A 23532-nucleotide genomic window follows, 5' to 3' on the forward strand; every position below is an offset into this window, starting at 1 on the left:
TAGACCTGATGAAGTTTCTTTTCATTACCAGGAATTCAGCCCTATGCATACACAAGCTTATTGGTGTACATATGTAGACAAGTTTATATCTTCCACATTGAAGCTATCCACTAGTTCAGTGGCTATGCATGTACGTACGTACTGGTACTAGATCTGGTAACTTGAAACAACCACCAGGTATAAATACGGTATATCCTCCTCTGATCTTGGCCATGGTACTAAAAGGTTACTCGTTATATTTTGTTCTGCAGAAAAACACGGCTGACCATGAGGCACTTAACTCACGTGATCGGGTGCGTGCCATGTTAAAGTCTGCACATAACGAGATTCATAAAGAATTATTCATGCGATTTACCAAATATGCCTTGCTGTGTTTGGGACCTACAAGAAGTGGCCACAGGGTTTGAAGTTTCACAGTAAAATAAATTACATTCTGAATAACCATAAAGCTACTTATATAATTATCGGTAGCACAAAATTATTTCACATCACAATAGTAGGATTATTATTCAAATGAATTTAACATACAGTAACCATACTGTACTTCATCACAAGCAAATTATCTACAACACTAGAAGACATTAGATGAAAACAGTAATTGTAGTCACGCACACACACATAATATTATGCAAAGATCAAATATCACACAGGTAAATACATAACCACAAAATTAAAGAAAGTTAATGAGTACAGCAGGGGTCAGTTGCACTATAAAAACAAAAACAAAAGAAAGCTACCATGAGTGATAGTTATTGGTAAGCATTTATGTACCTGGATTTAATATCCGCTTGGCTCACCACCAACTTCCACAATTCTGGGCATTACTTTTTGTAGTTGGCCAATGTAGCGCTGGAGATTTGCTGCAGTTGACCTGCACCAAAACTTTGAATTCTACTTTGAGCTGCTCTAAATTTCTTGGTTTCCACGTATTTCTAAGACAGCTCTTTGTGGAACCCCATACCAGCCAACTCTATGTGGGGTGGAGTGTACCACCAATTGACATTATTGTCTATAAAATATTCTTCTATTAGCGTTGAAGTGTGTTATGGATCATTATCCTGGTGAAGTCTGTGACCACTTTGGAATTTTTGTTCAAAGAACAGCAACAGTCCAGCATCAAAGTATTTGTCTTGAGTCTCATTATGATCTTGGTAGCCTCCTTGGCTGATATGCCACCCCAAATATGCATTTAAATTGGGTGCTTTGCCCACTGCTTTAGAACTTGTCATTGCCTTATCTTTCTAATATAGATTCTGTCGTGATGGTCCAGCATCACCATGGATTTGTCAGGGTCTCTTCTGTTCTTTGCTGTTCTCTGTTCTTTCACCCAAATAAGACATTTCGTTTTGTTGAGCTATACAATGATAAATAATGTTTTCTATAGTATGCCCACAATATTCAATATGTCATACTTAAAAATCACACAGTAACCATATACATTGTGCACTGTAAAACCTACCAACCCCAGTATGGGAAGAGTAGGGATATACAGTAGCAGAAAGGTCAAATTCCCACATGCATTATAATACACCTCCTTATAACATGAGAATAAGAAGGAATTCAACACAATGGTGCAATTTTTTTACAAGAAGTATAACTAGGCTGGCGCCAATTATGCCGGCATAATTTCGAGCATAATAGACTAGCAAAAGCATCAAGCATTATGCCAGCATAATAGGACAATTTTCAAAATTTTTAATTAAATGTAAAAAGCGTGTGACAAAAATATCGAACACTACAGCATGAATGCACTGCACATTATTACTGCATTTCATATCAAAAACCTTGCAGTGTTATTATTTTTACTAACTATTCACACTTTATGGAAATAGATCAAGGTACTCTAATAGAACAGTCACGTACTCTAATACAGCAGTCAAGAAATCAGATATACTCTAATAAAACAGTCAGCTCTCAAGCATAATCTTGATTTTGAGAGCATAATTTTTGAGCATAATAGGCTGGTTTTTTGAGCACTGCTCAAAGCATAATAGGCAATTTTCAAAGCATAATTGGCTCAAGCCTAAATGTAACTATAAGTCTATAATAGACACTGTATTACTCTGTACAATCTGCAAACATAGTTAAAGTGATAGGGGCATTGAGTAATTGTACCTGCAGTACCTCAATAACTTTATGGATCAATCGTCCTTGTTGGACTTGTTTGCCCTGGTTGAAGGATACTGGGGTGTTTTCACATATTTCCATGTTGTGATTGTCAGAAAGAATTGTTCCAAAGGGTGAGAAACCATAATAGCCAATGGTAGCCAGCTTAGCGCTGGGATATTTCTTGGGGGAGTTATTTTAGAGAACGGCTTGCAATTTTAGAGTTGCAAAATGAAAGTAGGCCAAAGTTGGTATGAGAGACAAATAATAGTTGGCCAACGGACATTTGCTGTCCAAATAGCCTTTGTATTAGACAATATTGCTTATAATATAAATTTGTGTGTGTGTGTGTGTGTGTGTGTGCGTGTGTGTGTGTGTGTGTGTGACCGAGTCTGACAAAATGGGGCATATAGCCGGAAAATACATATGTTTGCTTAATAATGTGTATCTCCATTTCTGTGTAAGCTATAACAATTCTGTAAGTTTCAGTAAAATCTCCATAGCGTTCTACATAAGTGGTGAAAAATATAAATAGTTATCATGTCCACAGAAAAAAAATTCGACTTTTAAATTATGGTCAAAGTTTGACCGGCTATATAAGCCCCATCTTGTCAGACTGGGTCACATATATAGGGCTGGTTGCTACATTCTTACAACCCAAGTGGGGTGTAGCAATAAATGTGTACGGCACAGTAATGTTACAGTAATTCACAACATGTTACAAGAGCAATGAATGATGTGAACATTTGATACGGGAATTAATAACTATGTACAATCTAACTCTTAGTTGAAATGTCCCACTCTGTTCTACCATGACTGATCAAGCCTGCACATGATAGGACATTATGACCAGCCTACTGCATAATTATTTGGCAGTCTACTTTGCCATACAAGTGCACGTGTTGATAAAGAAACACACAAATATACGTACACATACATGTACAATTTCAGGAAGCCAGGCATGCTCCAACAGTGGCTGTGGGCATTCCCCTGGTTAAATAAAACTTTTCTCCAGGTTTTTAAAAAACTCTATGTGTCAAATTGGCTGAACCCAGTCATCACCATTATTAGTACAGGGAAGCATATAACCAGGCTAATCAGTTAGCCACAAAAGCAATTTAGTGCAGACAATACATGTGCTAGCAAAAACTTGAGTCATTGTTTTTTCATAATCAATAAATTACTGTGTATTTCCCAAATTACACTTAAGGATGCGTATTGTAGCTGTAGAATCAAACCAACATGATCGCATAGAAGTATCTTCTTAACTGTTTTATGCTTTGTCTATTTTCCACAAATTCTCTCATAAAAGTAGAAAAGCTGTTAAGCAATGAATTACAGGATTAAAAAACAAGAAAACACTTACAGACATCCACATATTGAATTTAAAAACAAATTGCCATATCTGAATATTTTGTCTACCTGCCTGCCTGACCACAGTCATAAGGCTAGAGGCCAAAATTACCACCGCCAAATGAAGCAGTTTACATGAAAACAGCTACTTTCTCACTAGCTCCAATGAATGTTTGCCTTCTGTGCTTAGCCATTTATTTTAGTCATTTTCTGGAAACCATACAAAGGCATTAATATTGTATCAACAATTTCCTTGTACAGGCATATTTAGAAGCCATAAAACTAGTTGAGGTGTTTAACGGACTTTAGTACATGGGAAATACCAATTGCTACACCCCCATAAACAATCACAACGATCTAGCTCCACAGGAAAACAAGGCATTGTTCCATGCTCACTAGCTTAATGTACTGTGTAGCTGAGTCACGAGATTGAGATACTCTAATATAGCAGTCACAGTCACGTGTGTATTTCATAGCTTTGCTCCAACAAAACAAACTAGCTAGTGCAATTATTAATTTAAGGGTTCCAGTGATAATAAAACAGTGTACTATGCCAAATAGCTAGGGATTTTCCCTCATAGCTACCATCATCTTTGTTTCACTACTATTTGTTACTGGAACCCTATTTCGTTTTTAATAAACATTGTGGTAGTTTTGCCCCCTTGAGTCATTTCCTATGCCCAAATAAATGCCTACTTTTATATATTAAAGCTTCTTTGCTACACAAGTGTAAGTGTGGAAAGATAAAGAGCCAAATTACACATTTCAGGAAACCAGGCATGTACCCACAACCAACTGAAACCCACATCCAGCTGAAAAGCTGGATGTATGCATCCTCCTGGTTTAAATATGGAGCAGAAGCCATGAAATGTATGGCCCGTCATCAAATTGGGCCAATGGAACAAATACGCTGCTGTTTAGGCTAAATCCATGTCACCATTATTTTCTCGATACCTGTATCATAAAACCTGTTACATAAATAGCAATAAAGTACTAGAGAGTCACTATTGCTTCAAGCTTTTCCACAGTACTACTTTAAAATAAACCTTTAAACTTAAGCAGTCAACAATACTTAGACTGGGCAGCCATTTGCCTTCTCGCACATTTTATTGCGGAAACAGATAAAAGCATTTCGGGCCATCACGATGCGAGCATGTCCTTTAGTTTCACTGCTGTAATTTTGTCATCTTGGTTAAGCATTTCGTCCATAAAAGCTTTCATCTTATGAGTTATTTTTCTCGGTCTTCTCTGCGATAAATCTACTACAGCTTGAGGTCGCCAGTATTTTGACAACAAGAAATAAATGGCTTGCAGTGTTGCTGGTGTAACTCCCTTTTGTAATTGGTCATAAACACTTTGACCTTCCAACCCTGCTGACGCATCGCAATGACTCTATGCCTTGCTTCCAGGCTTAACCTCACCATGGTAGCAAGTTTCATCACTATTGTAAAAGGGTAAGTGGAAAACCGATGAAAACCGGTACAATTCTAAGTAGTGCTCAACAAATTAACAACAATACAGTCATAGTAGTGCTGTGAAGTCCTTTAAACACCGGACCGATTATTAAAAAGTAATTTGATATTGGCAAGAACAGATGAGTTATGAGGCTTTAAAAGTTTCCCATACATTTACACTGTAGTATGGATAATTCAGGTGCACGCACAAACATGTTTATAACATGAAAACATGCTTGTTCCAGTACAAAACCATTGGGAGTGTACGTGTGTTCACCTCTTAGACATTACTACATTTAGTGGGGCTCAGGTGAACGCAAACTGACTATAGTGGTGTAAATGAAAAATTGACATTATAATAGTAATTACAAAAGAATAATTTTCAATCAATAGCCACTCACATATTTGCAAAAGGTACAAAGATAATTTATTTTTGTTTGTAAAAAAAATTAATCTGTATGAATTTACACCAAAGATTTTACGTGACTGTTCTATTAGAGTATCTTGATCTTTGAAGCACTGGTAACATGACTGTTCTATTAGAGTATCTTGATCTTTGGAACACTGGTGACTACAGTGGTATAGCAGATTTAGCCATGTTCATTGATGCTTAAATGATAGTTCAATTTTGAAATACAGATTTAGTAACCTGAAGGCCCAGTGTTGTGCTACAGAGTCTGAGGGTTACTAAATTATGTAGAACCCTGTGCTTTGAAATCAAACTAATTTACAACAACTTGTTATTGAACCTTGACAGCTGCTTGGAAACAATAAAATCTAATTATTTATAGTGCGTTACACCCCCTTCTTGTATAGTACAGCAGTAACAATCCATTTAAATGCTTAGCCCATGCATTGCTTATGTTACAGACACATACTTGCCATGTTTCGTATCGCCTCCATCAGAACGTGGTCTCTAGGATATCAGCGCAACACTATGAGATTTAGAACCCTTGTTTTCAGCTAATCAAATAAAACTTGTTGAATTCTGACATACCTAATAACTGCAGTATTAAAGGATTAAGTCACACAACACAGTTAATGCTTGGGAACTTTTGCAAAAAAAAATGTGCAAAAAGTTCAAGTATACTGTAATTTTTGCACATAGCAAAGAAGAAATAAAAAGATCCATGTAGATATGTACCTCTATTTAACTACTGCCACATAATGAAGGTGGTACACTGCATTATAGACTCATCACCATAGAACATCAAATAAAATTCACCTTTGTGTTCAGCCTTTCCTGTTTAAATTCACAAACATTTCTAACTTCATTATTCATAAACCTTTATCACCTAGCAACCATACCAACAGTCACGTACACAACCAACAATATTTTATAGTTCCAAAATGTTTGATGTAACCTACCATAAGCTACGTATATGACAAGTTAAAAAATTTCCTAGGTGCTAAGAACTGTATTGGATCTTTAACAGTGACTGGTAACTTTAGTGGACATGTATTGGTTACCCCATATAAAGTAACACAAATAGGAAATACAAAAAATTAAAAGGGTGATAGGTTAACTATCACTGGGTGATAATTAACTTATCACACAATAGCAGATAGCAGAGTCACTCTACTCATCTAGCAGTATGGTAGTTGTTGTCACAGAGCCCATAGTGACACTTCCACACACTGGGATATAAAGCCTCATGACACAGTTTGCAATTTTAATAGCAGATAGCAGAGTCACTCTACTCATCTAGCAGTATGGTAGTTGTTGTCACAGAGCCCATAGTGACACTTCCACACACTGGGATATAAAGCCTCATGACACAGTTTGCAATTTTAAAACGGTTACATGGGAATGTGAAGATGGTAATTGATAACTATGTAAATTAGCATTCTTGAGAGATTAACCAATGACCATCAAAGGACTTGTTTGCTTAACTGACTTGTTTGCTTAACTGACTTGTTTGCTTAGCTTTTATGCTCCCACAACATATCCCCCCCCCCCCCCCCCCCACACACACACACACACACACACACACACATTCACCAGAAGTAGTTGTGCCACCACTGTGGGATAGCTACTAATAATGACAACTGTAGAGTCACAAAGAAGGAAGCCAAGTAGGTAACAAAGGAATACAAGCCCAGAGACCACCAACCTGGCCTTGAGATTGTCTTTAACATATCCATCCTTGGCATTTTCAGAATCATTTACCATGCCTCCTAAAGAGTTGATCGGGAACTTCTGCAGGGGCAGCAACTGTTGCTCCACCAGCTCTCAGACTGACCAACTTGGCAGGACATCCCTAGCTCATTGGTAAAAGCTCCCCCAGGCAGCTACTGTACGTATAGCTTATTTTCCTGAACTTCTAAGAACCTTGCCATTTTTGGTGTGCTGAATGAGGAGGAACACAACTCTGTTTCCCAGATGCAGCTGATCTATCTTGTTGCAGGCAATCATATACTTGCTTCTGTGTTGATGTCACATTGCTGAAGGTTGATGAGCTCATCAAAATGAAGGAAGCCAGCAAACCCAACAAACAAGTTGTGGCCAGCCTTAGGTCGATTAGGTGACATGACCTCTCCACATCCAAGATGATACAACTTCCAACATTTCTTCAGTAACAGGCTCACAGTGTAGACTGAAATAGATGCACACCATACCACCCTTATACACCCAGCATCATGTGATGCTTATACGGAGCTTATTTGCTGTCTAATTCAATACATTCAACCTCCAGAAAATACATACACTTTTGTTCTCATGATGTTTCATAAACCCAACATAATCTCTAGCAACCATAACAACAGTCTCATAGACTACAAAAAAACATTTAAAATTACAAGTATTCCCTAGATGAAGAATTGCAGTTTAAACCTAGTGGTCCCGAATTGGCCATGGCACTGATGTGGATGATATCATTAGTCATGCATGTGCATAGCTACTATACAGTACAATAAGTGTAGAGTCTTATGAATATCAGTTCCAGTGTTGAATAATAGGACCAGTAACATAACTAATGGAAATACACTATATAATATGATGCAGTTACCAGTTAACACCAGACACATAGCATTTACGTATGTACAAAGTGACTTCTCTAATGTACCTAGGTATGTACATAACTTAAAGATTGTCAAGAAAACCTGTTAGTGCTAAAGAATCAATTCGAGCAGTTTTCAGGTTGATTTGCTCGGAGCAATAAAACTTCATTACTAAGCAATACACGTGGAGACACTGAAGCTACTGCAGTGGCGGATCTAGAAATTTTCAGAGGGGGCTTCAGGTTCAGGAAGTTTGTGGTGGCTATAATCCAGCTGGGGCTGTAAGGTATAATACATGTTGCTGTCAGACCTTCAGTGCTGGTCACTGTAAAGCACTAATAATAATAATAAAACACTAGCTTTACACATATTTAGTTAGCAATAAATAAAATCACCCCACAACATTGTTGCAGAAAGCTTTGAAGTGAAACAGCACTTGTACTCATTGAAACAATAATTAATTTTATAGGCACTTAAACATGCTTAATGCTGTAATGGGTTTCAGTGGTTTCAAAGGCAAATGTATAGAAGTTCCAATACATCAGTTGGTGATTTATCACTATCTCTGATAATTTATCACCCACCCAAATCGTAAACAGGTTTGGGACGTGCACACTATTTTCAGAGAGATATTTGCCATCTTCTGCTGCTATAGCAAAAGTGACATGTCTAGATGGAATTTAAGTCATTGGGATTCCATGGGGACTACCAGCCAAAACTAGTAACATGTTAAACCTGGACAATCAGTAGTCAGATTTATGAAAGGAAACAAAGGTACATACGCAGGCTACTGTATGGGCTTGTTTTTCACAGCCTATAGTGCAGTTCAACACTCTCCCTCCCCCCACTATATACTCTTGATACCGTATGCTCAGAAATTTTCATGGTACGTGATAGAGATATTCCTTCTCCATAACAAAACTTTTTGGTCGGCCATATTGTTGTGCAGTTTGTCAAAATTTGTACACACTGGGTCTACGGAATGGTTGAAATTGGCTGCTGTGCACATTCAGCACACAACAAAAAACAGTCATGGTGGATGGACATCATATAAGGTTAGTATTAACATATATAACAGACAGGCTAACCTGTAAAACGGTTCAAAACATCGCTGTAGAACGCTCGATACAGTTACGCAATAATATGGCCAACTTGTGGGATAATAACTGATAAATTACTGTGCCTATTTTAGTTACTATTGAGAAGGAATATCTTTCTATTTCATGGATTTTGTGATTAACACTGCAACTGTGAAAATCAAAGTTGAAAATTTATAGCGTGTAATATTTTTTTTGTGATACAGACAATGCCTTCGAAAATGACCAGCACTTTCATCATCATGAACTGCATTCATGGCTACCACCATAGCTATAAAAATATACGTATGGAATTTCATGTTGGAGATAACAGTGAACAGTGCGAGGGTATACCTACAAATACAAAAGTCTCCTTCATGGTAGACTTTGGAAGAGGCAGAATTTGACCATACACTTGGCACGTGCAGTACCATATGTACCTAGCTAGCTAGACTATAAACTGTAGTTAGCCAGGTCCTATAAGTGGAACATTTTTTTTTTGAAATGTGTGAATTGACTCCCAATTGCCAAGCTATTTAACTAGGTTCAAAGTTGATCAAGTTAGAAGACACCCACCTGAAGAAAGTACAGTCACTTCTCAGCAGTGAACTGGTTAGCAATTTCTGAAGTTCTAGCATCTGATCAAACTAGCAATGACATAAAAGTTACATGAGTAGACTTAATGATAATCATAACACAGTGACCTGTAGATGTGTTATCCATACAAGGGCATTCTTTTAGTGTGGGAGATGTTGTACATGAACCATATATAAATAGTTTTGTACTGCTAACATCACTTTTGACATTATAGCTGTCAGTATTGTAGTGTTCACTATTGATGATAATGTTGGTAGCTTGTTACCTTATAACAGTGATCCTCACTAAGGAACTGGTGATGGCTGGGGAGTATCACTTTCAGTCTCCCTTATACCCTGCAGATTCTTGTGCGGATATCTACAATAAGTATCCTAATACTCATGGCTGGGCAGGATATTATTGGATACTACACCAACCCAGGGAACTCTTTTGTGGAATGCCTTATACTGGATCATCTTGTGAGAACATCTACAAAAACCATCCTGAAACTGGTGACAAGTCAGGATACTATCGTATTAATGACAAATGGACCTACTGTAGCATGAAAGACATTGCTGCTCCAAAATGCCCTGGTACAGGTGGATGGAGAAACATTGCCAACATTGATATCAGTGCAGGAGATGATTGCCCTAGTGGATGGCGTAAAGGTACTCACAATGGAGTTAGTTTCTGTCGTGTTGACAGTGATGATAGTAATCCTGGTTGCTTTTCTGCCTTCTTCTCCACTAATGGAACAAGTTACAGCAGGGTGTTTGGTAGAACAAGAGGATATCAGAAGGCGCACACAAATGCATTTGCTGGATATCTAACTGGAAGTCACAAAACAGTTAATGGCCACTACGCTGATGGTTTATTACTCAGCTACGGTAATCCTCATCGTAGTCACATTTGGACTTATGTTGCTGGAAGGCACGATGATAAAAAAACTGGTTGCTGTGACTGTCCATGTGCTTTTGGTGGCCAAGTTCCCAACTTTGTGGGTAATCACTATTACTGTGAAGCAGGAAATATTAACACTGTTATTAGCAACTCTGACTATTACTTTGATGACCCATTGTGGGACGGATCTGATTGCCACAGTAGTACTAAGTGTTGTAGTCATCCTACCTTACCATGGTTCTACCGTGAGCTGAGTGAGAGCACCACTAGTGATATAGAAGCTAGATTATGTGTTGTATTTAACGCTTTTGAACACGGATCTGTTTTGATAGATCAACTGGAGCTCTATGTTCAGTAAATTACTACATTTGCTAGTGTAATCATAACTTGTTATTTTTGTACTTAACATGCACTTGTATGTTTTCTTACAACGTTAGCTTGTAGTTGAAACCTGTAGTAGAGCTGTATGTATGTAGCCATGTATGAATTGTATTGATGTACACGTGCTCAGAAGATGATACATGGACTAGTTTCTAGTGTTGATCATGTGATCACTTGCATTACATCATATTATCTGATTCATCTGAGTTTGATGTATGTACATACTACAAATATTGCGTGTAAAAATTTTATGATTAATATTTTGTGCTTTTGTGAAGAAGATAATTGACTGGGGAATAACATTATACAATCATCACAACCAGCTACATGGTGCTACTACATTAAGGTGGTGTTACTACACTAAGGTGGCGCTGAACTGGGGTAAGTACAGAGTGGCCGTACAAAATTAATCGGACAGCAACAAACCCGGAAATCCATAGACCACAGCGAAGCGTCTCGGTGAACTAACAGAACAAGCTCTGTCAGACCATTCAGCTACTGTTGTTGATAAAACTAACAATGTTATTCACACTTTAAAAGCTACTACACTGTAGCTTGTCACAACTCTGGCTAATTCACTGGTGAATTGCAGCATGCCCTGATTAGCCACACGGTGTCCTTTCTCGTTAATTTAGAGCATCAAAATTTGGTAGAGGTATTGGGTAAGTATTACTCTATATAGTACGCTTCGAATTTTTGTGATTAGGGCTTAATGGAGTTGTTAGCCGATGTTGTAGTCTACAGGTGTGTGTTTTCACTACTTTCCATGTTGTTAACAGTGAAAATGAAAGTGTAGAATTGTTCTACAAGGTGAGAAAAGGTTGAAACTAAAGCGGCTGAAGCATAAGAAAATCAGCTTTAAACTTCAGAGATATATAGGCGAAAAAAAGAAGGCATGCTATTTCATAAAACTTTGTATGCTAAACTAAAGCATCATAAGCTATCACAACAGCTTTCTAGGTGTAGATTAAGTTGTACACTAGCCAAGTTTTCGGGTCACCCTAAAACAACTTATTAAGCATGTGCGTTGAAACAAACTATTTTGTGCAGCTGGACTCAATCGGTTCAGTGCCACCTTAACAATTACATTATGTTATTACTGATAAGGACATATTACGCACATATTATAATGTACGTATGTAACTCCATCAATACTGATTACAATTATGTACAGTACTATAATGATAATTGACATGTTAATTAATGGAGAATCACATTACACAACCACCACATGCTACATGGTACAATGTTCAGCATTGCCATTTCTAAGTTTGAAGAGCCTTCTTGCTTGAAAGCATACGTGCATGTAAACAAAACTCTGTGCCTTGCTAAATTCCCAGTTCATGGTGAGCGTAATGAGAGGAGTCCCATTTCCACAGTGTGTTGCCTTCATGACTTATGATTAGGGCTCAATCAATTAGCTGAATATTCAGATTAACATTCGTTTGCATTGTAGACAAATAATAAAAGCAACAAATGATTATTCGCTCGTGATCATTTATATGGTGACATGTGATTATTAGCTATCAACAATTAGCAATGATAGTGAAAGTAACAAAAAGGAAACAATAATGGTGATAAAGTGAAGAGTAGTAATAGTCATTGGTGGGATGTTGTAAACATGGAATGTGGAATAGAATGGAATATGGAATGGAAAGGAAGTATGTTCCTTTGTTGACTAATAAATTGGTTATGCTTAATCGTATTCATGTAAGGTCTTCAGTAACTAAATTTATTATGTACAATGTGTCCTTGGGCCCTTAGGCAAGTGACAATGCACTCTAGTGGCTATGCAAGGACATCTCCTATGCAAATTTGCTCTGAACGGCTATTTACCATATGAATGTATTACCAACCACCTAGGGGTAGAAGGGGAGGGGTAACTGAAACAATTTTTCCCTACCTTTGTCTGCTTGGGGTTGCAGTAAAAATGCATTTGGTGTACTGCATGCAAAGGCCCTACTTTTATTTTCTGCTCCTTGTCCCTGTTGGCCCTCTCAAATGATTTGATGAAATAAACATGCCTAGTTGACTCCCTCCTTATCCAACCACACTGGCAGAGCACACTGGCAGGGGAAAGAGGTAGAAAATAAAAGAGGGACCCATGCAATATGGAAAAGTACACCAAATACATTTTACTGAGGCCTCAAACAGGAAAGGCTCAAGGACAGTGACTGAACACTCCCAAAAACAGATGGTTGCTGTAGCAGTTGCACTGAAGCCATCTGACTGTGAACTCTATTGCACAAACAAGTGATTTCATCATGCACACACTTCAATTATCATGTATCTATTTTTAGTAACCTTATACCTTAAGTAATTCATTTAGCTTATTGTATTCATGCACTTGTACTGGCTTTGTAACAATATTTTTTACTGATCTTTTGTTTTTTGTATCTCCTGCGTATATGAGTATTGTACTACATTAATATGATTAGTGTTGTCTAGTTTCATGGTGAATTGCTGTAAGCGCAAGACTTTGTACGGATATGTGGCTTACTCCAGGTATTTCTACTTTGTTATACTATAAATCAGGAAAAATTCGTCGTCAAAAAATTTTCGACGCTGCCTGTATCGACGAAAATTAAAACAACGAATTATTTTGAACTACATGAATAATTTGCGCATACTAATATTCATGTATAGTTATTCCGTCAGAATTTTTTTTGTTGATTATACTAGTGACGACAATATGCTGCGTCAAAATTTTAATACATGAAAATTTTCTATGCAGAAATGTTCCTGATTTATTGTAAAGACTATCTATCACAATATCCTGTGATAATCCTAGCCTGTTAGTGGTTATTTGTAGGCCTCTTGGTTTTGGTCGCCTTAATTACTGGATTGCATTCATAGCAATGAAACCTTACACTGATTATTTGACTTATTTCTTAATGAGTGCCTGTAGTTTTTTCCATATATAGTCACTGTACAAATTGATTGCTTTGCTCTTTCCATTGCTTATCACTATCCATTCACAGCTGAAATTTTAACATTCAATTTGGTGTTTCTCTCTGTGCAACAAAGAATATCTTTTCAGAATACGGGGTTTTGCTCAATGGGTCACATATTTACATCGTACTACAGATTAACTGAAAAGCTGATATTGCCAGTATTAAATATAATGCAGTGAAGAAGGGGCTGGGAATAACCAGTAAATGAGGTGCATAGGGCTGATAGCTAAATGAGATTTAAAGGACTGATACTATTACCGTCATGAAATTTAGTTATCCAGCTTGATTGACCACTTCTCCCCCAGGAAATTTCAAAGGCTTTAGAAGATGAAACATACACTTGTAACACCAAGGTGGCACTTGCATTTGAAGGCTGTATTAATTAGAAATAAAAAGAGGTGTGACGGGTTTGTTTATTAATGCTAAATCTCTTATTATAATTGTTACATAGGTATTTCACTAACCTTCAGGTCCCGTAATAGAACTCTTGCTTTACTCAGATGTCACACCACAGCTGGGTTCCTTAGTTCCATAGAATCTTGTGTTTAGAGCTGGGTGATATCACAATTTCCTACCATTTATATATCATCACCTGAAACATCATGATATTACTAAATATCACGATATCCATACTTAGGTGGTACAATGAAAATAAAGCATTATCTATTTTCCAAGAAATGTAAAACCAGCACTTCCTTGGAAAAATATGACTAGCACTTTCATCAATGAATTGCATAAATATGTGTGTAAATATGCAGAATTACACTAAATACTGAAATACGATATGACAATATTGCAATTTGAAGACAATATTAGAAGTAAATATCACAATATACAATAATATCATGATATTTCCCAGCATTACTTGTGTTTCAAAGTCTCAACCATTACTATATATCTGACTGGCTGAGCAAAAACGGGTCGTTTTTGCACATTCTTTGAAGTCCATTTTATTGCCTACTGTATAGCTGGTTACTTTTGAAAGGGTCTTATTTTTGGATATTTTGAAGAGGCCATTCTTTTCGAAAATAAATTTCCCAAGTTCTGTTGTTCTTTGAAAATAAATTTTCACAGCTAAAAGTAACTTGCTTTCATGTTATCAAACAATGCATATTTTTCATGTGATTGTAATAAGTTAAACAGTATCGTCACTGTGTCAATAGCCAGTAAACAACTGATCCAGAACAATCTTTGTTGGGAATCCATGCAGTTTGCTGTTGTACTGCAATCGGGCTGATTACTCGTGAGTGGTTTCTCTTACTGTGGATTTTCTGTCCATTTAAACATTACGTACAGCATATCATTTCCTTAACTACCATTGTGTAGCTACCTACAACATAATTATGTGGTTTTCATTGGCTCCAAACTTCAAATTTGTGACTTCGAAGTGCGAAGTTACAAATTAGAACCTGGATGAAGGGGGGTGCACACCCTTGTTTATAAGTAGTACAATACAAATCGCACAATCCTCTGTGCAGCAGTCAAATATCCATAGTCCACCCACTGGAAATAGTGGATATGGCAGCACTCATGTTTTGTCTGGATTCTGAGGTTTGAGGATACCACATGTATAAGATAGTTCAGTGAATGAACAGTAACCGTGGAGGTGGGTGTTCAAAAGGGTGTGTTCAGATCTACGGTTTTACGAGATTACAGGACATTTCGTGAGTTCTCAATTATTTATTTATTAATGCTTTACAACACGAGTGCTGAAGGTCTGTAGGACACCTGGTCACTAGACTGGCATGTAACTGCCAGTAACTATTGCATACGGGTTCCCCCATTTGATTCACATAGAATGTTCTGTTGTCCATTCTCAGATGTTCTCCTGTCCTTGGAAAGTGCTTTCAAACATGATTGAAAATCAATACAGACTGTTTTAATGTTTGAATAGGCCATTGCACTGGTGTAGTGCTATTGTGTAAATGATTTAGCAGGAGTAAGTATGTTTTTTTTGTATGAACATTTCCGTATTGGCTACTTGCTTCATTGGTAAACAATACCATTTGTTAATGTTATGATGTCACACACTAGTCTGAATGGTGCAGGTTAAATATGACTGGGTGATATCACCCAGTAGCAGAGCCACTCTACCCAGAAAGGTAGTTATCACATAGCCCATAGTGGAGCACTTTGACACTCCACACACTGGGATGTAAAGCCTCGTGACACAGCTTGTGATTTTAAACAGCTGCATGGGAAAATGAATATAGTATCTAACTCAGCAGTCTTGAGAGATTAACCACTGACCATTAAAGAAACATTCTCCTTGTTTGCTTAACCTTTCCTGTTCTGTGTTCCATTATTCATAAACCAAACGTAATCCCTAGCAACCATACTAACAGTCACACAGACCACAAAAACATTTTACTGGCATGGTATATCTCCTAGATAAGAATTGCAGGTGGTCCTAAATTGGTCATGGTACTGATGTGGATGTTGTTGTTAGTCATGCATGTGCATCTAGCTATTATACAATGCTGTACATCAGTTCCAGTGTTGAATACTGGGAAGTCCCCAGTACCATAGCTAATGGAAATGCACTATAACATGACGGAATTTGTGGAACCTTTTTTGTCCCTGAATTAAAAATGATAACAATGTAGCTAGCATCAAATGGTAACAAATCACTGTTACACTATAAAAGCATCCAGGTTCTATTTATGTATTTAATGAGTACAGCAGTGGATCTTGGGGAAGGGGGCACAGGAGGCATGTGTCTCTCTTCCCCCTTCAAAACAATACGTGCAAGATCGAGATACTCTAATAGAGCAGTCACCCAGTCAGTCAAATATTCTAATAGAGCAATCACCACATATATCCTAACCCTCTACAGCTATTGATAAATATGAAAACTTGCATTTGCATCATCCCACTGGCATGCATACTAGTTATAGCTTGCTGGGATACTTTGCAATTGATTCATAGTTATCCCATTCACTCATATATGTACATAGCTGGACTAACTATGCAGATCACTTGTATAGAAAGCATAACTGATTATGGTTTCAACAATAATTATTGTGCACAAAACTACTGTAAATTTTGAGTCCTAAAAAATGTAAAATACCTCTAGCTTACAGCATCCCCCCCAGCTTCTATACCCTACTGCTAAACCCTAGATCCGCCCCTGGAGTAATATGGATACTTTGAGATCAACGAATAGCACTGTCTTGATAATCAATAAGATCTAATCACTATGACTGACAGCTGGAGTCAGAGCAAAAATCAACACAAGCTGTTACTGATGTTTGATTAGGCCATTGCATTGGTGTAGTATTATTATGCAAAGGAGTAACCAGTAACATTTAGCAAGTGAAAGTACTGTACTGGTGTTTTGGTATTAACATTTCCATATTTGGCAATTTGTTTTATTGGTATATAATACCATTTATGGTTGTTATGTTGTCACCAAATAATCTGAGTGGCTCCACCACATGGTGGTAGGTCAATTATCACTGGGTGACAACCTATTACACAGTAGAGTGTCACTCTACTCTGTCTAGCTGTATGGTAGTTATCACATAGCCCATAGTGGAGCACTTTGACTACTCCACACAAGCCTCGTGACACAGCTTATAATTTTAAACAGTTACAGTGCATGGGAAAAATGAATATGGTAATTGATAACTATGTAAATCAGCATTCTTGAGAGATTAACCAATGACCACCAAAGAACTTTGTTTGCATAACTGACTTGTTTGCTTAACTGCCTTGTTTGCTTAACTGATTTGTTTGCTTAACTGATTTGTTTGCTTAACTTTTCATGTTCCCACAGCACATCCCTACACACACACACACATACATTCACCATAAGTGGTTGTGCCACCACTATGGGTTGGCTACCAACAATGACAACTGTAGAGTCACAAAGAAGGAAGCCAAGTAGGTAACAAAAGAATATTATTTAAACCGCCAAACCTGGCCTTGAGATTGTCTTTAACATATTCATCCTTGGTGTTTTCAGAATGCCATCTAACATGCCTCTTAAAGACCCGATCGGACACTTCTGCATTGGCAGCAACTGTTATTCCATCATCTCTCAGGCTGTGGGGCTGAACAAATTGGTAGGAAATCCCAAGCTCTTCAGTTTCTTTTTAAAAAGCTCCCCCAGGCAACTATAGCCTGCACTGTATATTTCCTGAACCTCATTGTAGAAACAAGTATGACGACAATAAAGATTGCCCACAGCAAGCTATATCTGGGAAACAGAGTTGTGGTTGTCAGGATGGGGACTTCTACGTACATGTCTACATGCTCAGTGGCCATACTAGAATGCTATCTAACAAGGACAGGTACACCACCAGATGATGGGAGATTCCACAGTTGATGTCACATGGCTGAAGGTTGATGAGCTCATCAAAATGAAGGAAGCCAGCAAAACCCAACAAACAAACTGTGGCTAGCCTTAGGTCTACCCGACCTTTCTGCAATCCAAGATGATAGATCTCTACAGTAATGGACTCCTTCTTAACAACTGGCTTTGACAAGGTATGCTGCAGACCTTTCAGAGTAGCGTTGACAATGGATGTGCAGCAATAGGTGCCAGACCAGCGGTTGTATGGATCCATATAATACCACATTGCATGCTTCTTCAATTGCTGATTTGGAGCATGTCTCCTCTCCTAGGTGTTAAAGATAATGCACAAACTAGTGGGATATCCGCGTTTTAGTATATTTGTTTTTTTGTTATAGCGTACAGCTATACACGTGTAACAGTTCTATTTGGGTGACTGCTGTATTAGAGTATCTCGAGTAAGCTTTTTACCGAGGGTGTCACCATTTCATATTTTTTGACCGGATTAGTGAAAAGGGGTCTTCCACACACATCCAATTTACCAACTTTGACGACTCATAACTACAGACTGGAAAAAGCTATTGACATAAAATTTGGTCAGTAGAGAGCACCAACATGGCTTAGTAGATGGAGAACTTTTCACATTAATCCATTACTTGAGCACGTAGTTATGATCTACTGAATTCATAGAATTGGATGTGTGTGGAAGACCCCTTTTCGCAAATCCGGTCACATTTTTGTTGTGCTAGCATTATGAATACAGCTAGGCCAATAATAACAGGGTGTGTCATTGTCATAAGAGGTGTGTCATTGTCATAAGAGGTGTGGTGAGGTAATAGATGTGATATCCAGGCATAGTAATAGCATCAAAAACTTTGCTGAACATGTCAACACTCCTAGCTCACATGCACTGAATGTTTAAGATCAAACTTGAATTTTGGTTTGAATCAGAATGGCAACGCAGAAGTATGAAGGTCCTCGTACTTAAATTTAACTATGTGCATGAATTGGTTTAAGTAGCTCAGAATAAGGACCAGCCGAAGTTTACTTACTGAGTTTAGAGTGGGATACATGCAACTGGCTTAAGGCCTATTTTCAAAACACACCTATTTTATGGATTGCCTCTTCCCACAAATAGTCTGTGCAACTCTGTTGGGTTACGGTTTTGGTGAGAATATGAAGGAATGTGTTTGACAGGGAGGCCGTAGCTGTGCTCTATACAATCTAGTATAGGAGGAGGGACCAGCAATACATCCCTCCAAAAGTTATGTAAGTGTTGCCTTAGGTGGCATTGGACATCAGTTATCTGAATAGGGGAACCGTGCTGTACTTCCCAATATTTGGTTACATTATCACAGACCCTGCCTTGACCTTTGATTAACAGTGTAGGGCAGTTTACCACATCGATGCTTCACCACCTGTCTCTTGGCATCTTTCCTCTCCTCCTCTTACTTTCAGCTCTGCCCAGGTCCTTCTCATCCTCAGAGCAGGTCACTTTGGTAGTACTCCATCTGAACAGCTGTCTTCTCCTTCTGAACTCGGAATGGTCAGCTGTCTTAATACGTTTCTACCTAGTGGCCATTGCTTTCAAACCATTGTTCAGCTGACTCTGTGCACTCAGCAGCGATGTCCAGTTGTCCAGTGTTGTCGTAGGTCCATCCAGCTCTATCTTCACGGTCGAGAAAGTATCCTGCAGCTCTGCTTTAAAGCTTTATTGACATTCCTAACCCTTCTCCTTAAACTATCTGGATGAGCTAGCCATCTCCTGTGAAATATCCTTAGAGGTTCTCTTTTGTGCAGTTGTTACCTCATGCTTCAGCTCCGCCATAGAAAAAACCTGTTTCCCCTCCATATCACTCTTAGACTGGCGTATCTCAGCCATCAGCTTGTTAAAATTTTCTTGCCTTATAGTGGCATAGAATACAGAGAAATGAACAGTGGTGATTGGAAAGTCCACATGCTAGCTACTACACATGGTGTAGACTAAAATAGATGCACACCATACCACCCTTATACACCTACTGTAGCATCACGTGATGCTTACCACAATTATGTGGGAGCTTATTTTCCCAAAAAATACACTTCTGTTGTCATGATATTCCATTATTCACAAACCCAACATATTCCCTAACAACCACACCAACAGTCTCATATACATAACAACTTTCATCAGAGGAAGCCATACACGCTAGTGCGAAATGACACCTTGCACTATCAGTGAAGATAAAAGGGACACAAAGGAGGACAAAGGTAAGCCCATGATGTGCACACTGTAAGTACTGCAGTATCCCAAAAGGCACCAGTCTGGCTGAGGTGACGTCTACCATGCTAAAGGCATTAGGCAGATAGGCGGGTGGGCAAGCAGGCAGTAGAAAATTCAACATTCTGGCTCAAATGTTCATGAATACTATGGTACTGTATGATATCCTCTGTATGTTTTTACTATCACATACTGTATACACAGAAATTTCCACAGTACGTCATCTTCATGGATTTCGTGATCAACACAGAAAATGTAAAAATTAAAACTGTGAGAATTCAAAGCACATATGTGACCAGGCCTGCGAAAACAGGGCATGTGGGAACAAACTACACACCAACACCAACATCTTGTATTTCAGATCTGGGATGGTATATATTTATTTTGTAACTTATACTTTAAAGCCAACTAAATGTTTAATAAGTGCTGAAAATTTCATGGCCAAGCAATACCGAAATACAAAGTTACGACACATCAAAGTTTGAAAAATTAGGAAAATTTTGTGTGCCCACATGCCCTGTTTTCGAAGGCCTGGTCACATATGTAACAAAAAAAAAAATTTTGTGACCTAGAGAATGACTTTGAAAATGACCAGCACTTTCACTACATCCATGGCTACCATATCTATATTATGCTATCCTATCTGTCCAAACTGGCAATGACATAAAAGTTAGATGCGTAGAGATTCTAAACTTAATGGTAATCATAAGACAGTGACCTGTAGGTGTGCTATCCATATAAGGGCATTCTTTTAGTGTGGGAGATGTTGTACATGAACTATATATACATAGTTTTGTACTGCTAACATCACTTTTGAGATTTTAGCAGTCAGTATTGTAGTGTTCACTATTGATGATGATGTTGGTAGTTTGTTACCTTATAACAGTGATCCTCACTAAGGAACTGGTGATGGCTAAACCTTCTGTTGGTGACAAATGTGCTGGTACTGATGGTGGAATTGATGGAGGATGGACAACAATTGTCAACATTGATATCAGTGCAGGAGATGACTGTCCCAGTGGATGGCGTAAAGATACTCACGTAGGTGAAAGTTTCTGTCGTGTTGTCAGTGATGATAGTAATCCTGGTTGCTTTTCTGCCTTCTTCTCCACTAATGGAACAAGTTACAAGAGGGTGGCTGGCAGAGCAAGAGGATATCAGAAGGCACACACAAATGGTTTTGCTGGATATCAAAATGGACATCACACAACAGTTGATGGTAACTATGCTGATGGTTTATTACTCAGCTACGGTAATTCTCCTCGCAAGCATATCTGGACTTTTGTTGCTGGAAGGCACGATGATCTCAATATTGATTGCTGCAACTGTCCATGTGCCATTGGTGGCAAAGCCCCTCCCCCCTTTGTGGAAAATCACTATTACTGTGAAGCAGGAAACGTTAACACTGTTGTTAGGGAATCAGAGTATTACTTTGATGACCCATTGTGGGACGGACATCATTGCTACAGTAGTACTGACTGTTGTACCAATCCTACCTTACCATGGTTTAACCGAGAGTTGAAGGAGAGCACCACTAGTGATATAGAAGCTAGATTATGTGCTGTATATAATTCTTTTCAACACGGATCTGTTTTGATAGATCAACTGGAGCTCTATGTTCAGTAAATTACTACATTTGTTAGTGTAATCATAACTTGTTACTTCTGTACTTAACATGCACTTGTATGTTTTCTTACAACCCTAACTTGTAGTTGAAACCTGTAGTAGACTTGTATGTATGTATGCAGCCATGTAGGAATTGTATTGATGTACACATGCTCAGAAGATGATACAACATGGACTAGTCTCCAGTGTTGATCATGTGATCACTTGTATTATATCATATTATCTGATTGATCTGAGTTTGATGTATGTACATACAACAAAAAATTGTGTGTAAAAAATTTTATGATTATACAATTACACAATATGTAGGTAGTAGTTAAACAACGGCTGCAAGGCATTTTGCTGATAGGTACACCTGAACGCTGAGGGCCTCAGGCCCAAGGGTGTATATATCAGCAAATCCCAACACGGTTGTGGTAATGGTGATGTACAGTACCGTACTGTATAGCAAGAAATTTTCGAGGAGGGAAATATTTCATGAATCGCCGTAATCAGAAATCTCAGAGGGAAAAAGTTCGCTTATACTGGATGTATTAGTGCTTAAACAATGCCATTTTAATTTAACCGCTTGAACACTAATTTCATGGAGGAAAAACTTGCGGATAGCTTCCATTTCTCCCTTGAAAAATTCCCACTATACAGCACTACTCACCCGTAAAAGAATTGCAGAGCACTGCAGCCATCACCCCATTGGTTTTATAAACTAACATAGATAATCAATCGTGGGTTCAATAGCATGGGAAAATAACTCTCAGAACATACGTCATTATGTTTCAACACACTCCAGAAAAAGTTTCAATTGTGGGATTAGTTTATTTAACTCTACTGTTTTGTACAGCATTAAACTAAATTTCTCTATTGGCACAGTAAGCTAGGGTTGAAACGGATATCCATATTATCCAGATATCTGGATAATAGTTTACTATCCAGATAGTAACTTGAAGCCAACCGGATAGTTTCTAATAATTTAAAGTATTTAACTGTCTTTCAAGAAACTACCTGCTCATCATGAGATGATTTTTGCCATGGAGAGCTAGCTAGTTTTACATAAAGTTAACAGCTGCCTGGTAAGTTAATCAGCTTGTTCGCTAGTGACCATGCCCATCCCTAATGATGAAGTGAAGTGGCGAATGTTGCTGAAAAAGTTGTAGTAGAAGAGTTGTTTGTTGCCTTATAAAGAGTTCTATACTGCTGGAATAAGTCTTGTAAAAGCTGCTATGTCTTGTTTCTCCACCTGCCAATCTTGTTACAATAAACTAAAGTATTTATAGCAAAAGTGATGATGTCACTATCTGTAGGATATCCAGAAAGGTTTTGTTCAGGATATCCGGATAGTAAAAGTTGCTATCCATTTCAGCCCTATAGTAAGTAAGTTAATACATTAAGTTAAGTTATTAGGACTATGACCTCTTAGCTTTGTTCCATGATCTGCTCAATGGCTGACATGACCCTATGCAGTGGGTAGAAATACGCATCCACACATAGTCCAAGCAATTATTTACAGATCATTTGTCTTAAGAAGCTAACTATCTAGTCGAAACTTAGCAAC

At 38.0% G+C, this 23532-nt stretch overlaps 1 long non-coding RNA gene across 1 annotated transcript in view; it reads right to left on the reverse strand.

The window, feature by feature from the left end:
* Positions 1-525: 525 nt before the first annotated feature.
* LOC136245473 (uncharacterized) overlaps positions 526-23532 on the reverse strand; it is a 31979-nt gene continuing 8972 nt past the window's right edge. Inside the window, exons 2-4 of the long non-coding RNA XR_010695874.1 lie at positions 14265-14392; positions 772-1354; positions 526-708 (exon numbers count right to left, since the gene is read on the reverse strand). This is a non-coding gene — a long non-coding RNA (uncharacterized lncRNA). The remainder of the gene's footprint in view (positions 709-771; positions 1355-14264; positions 14393-23532) is intronic.

This window comes from Dysidea avara, chromosome 2 (assembly GCF_963678975.1).
Source record: "Dysidea avara chromosome 2, odDysAvar1.4, whole genome shotgun sequence".
In the NCBI taxonomy this organism is placed as follows: Eukaryota; Metazoa; Porifera; class Demospongiae; order Dictyoceratida; family Dysideidae; genus Dysidea; species Dysidea avara.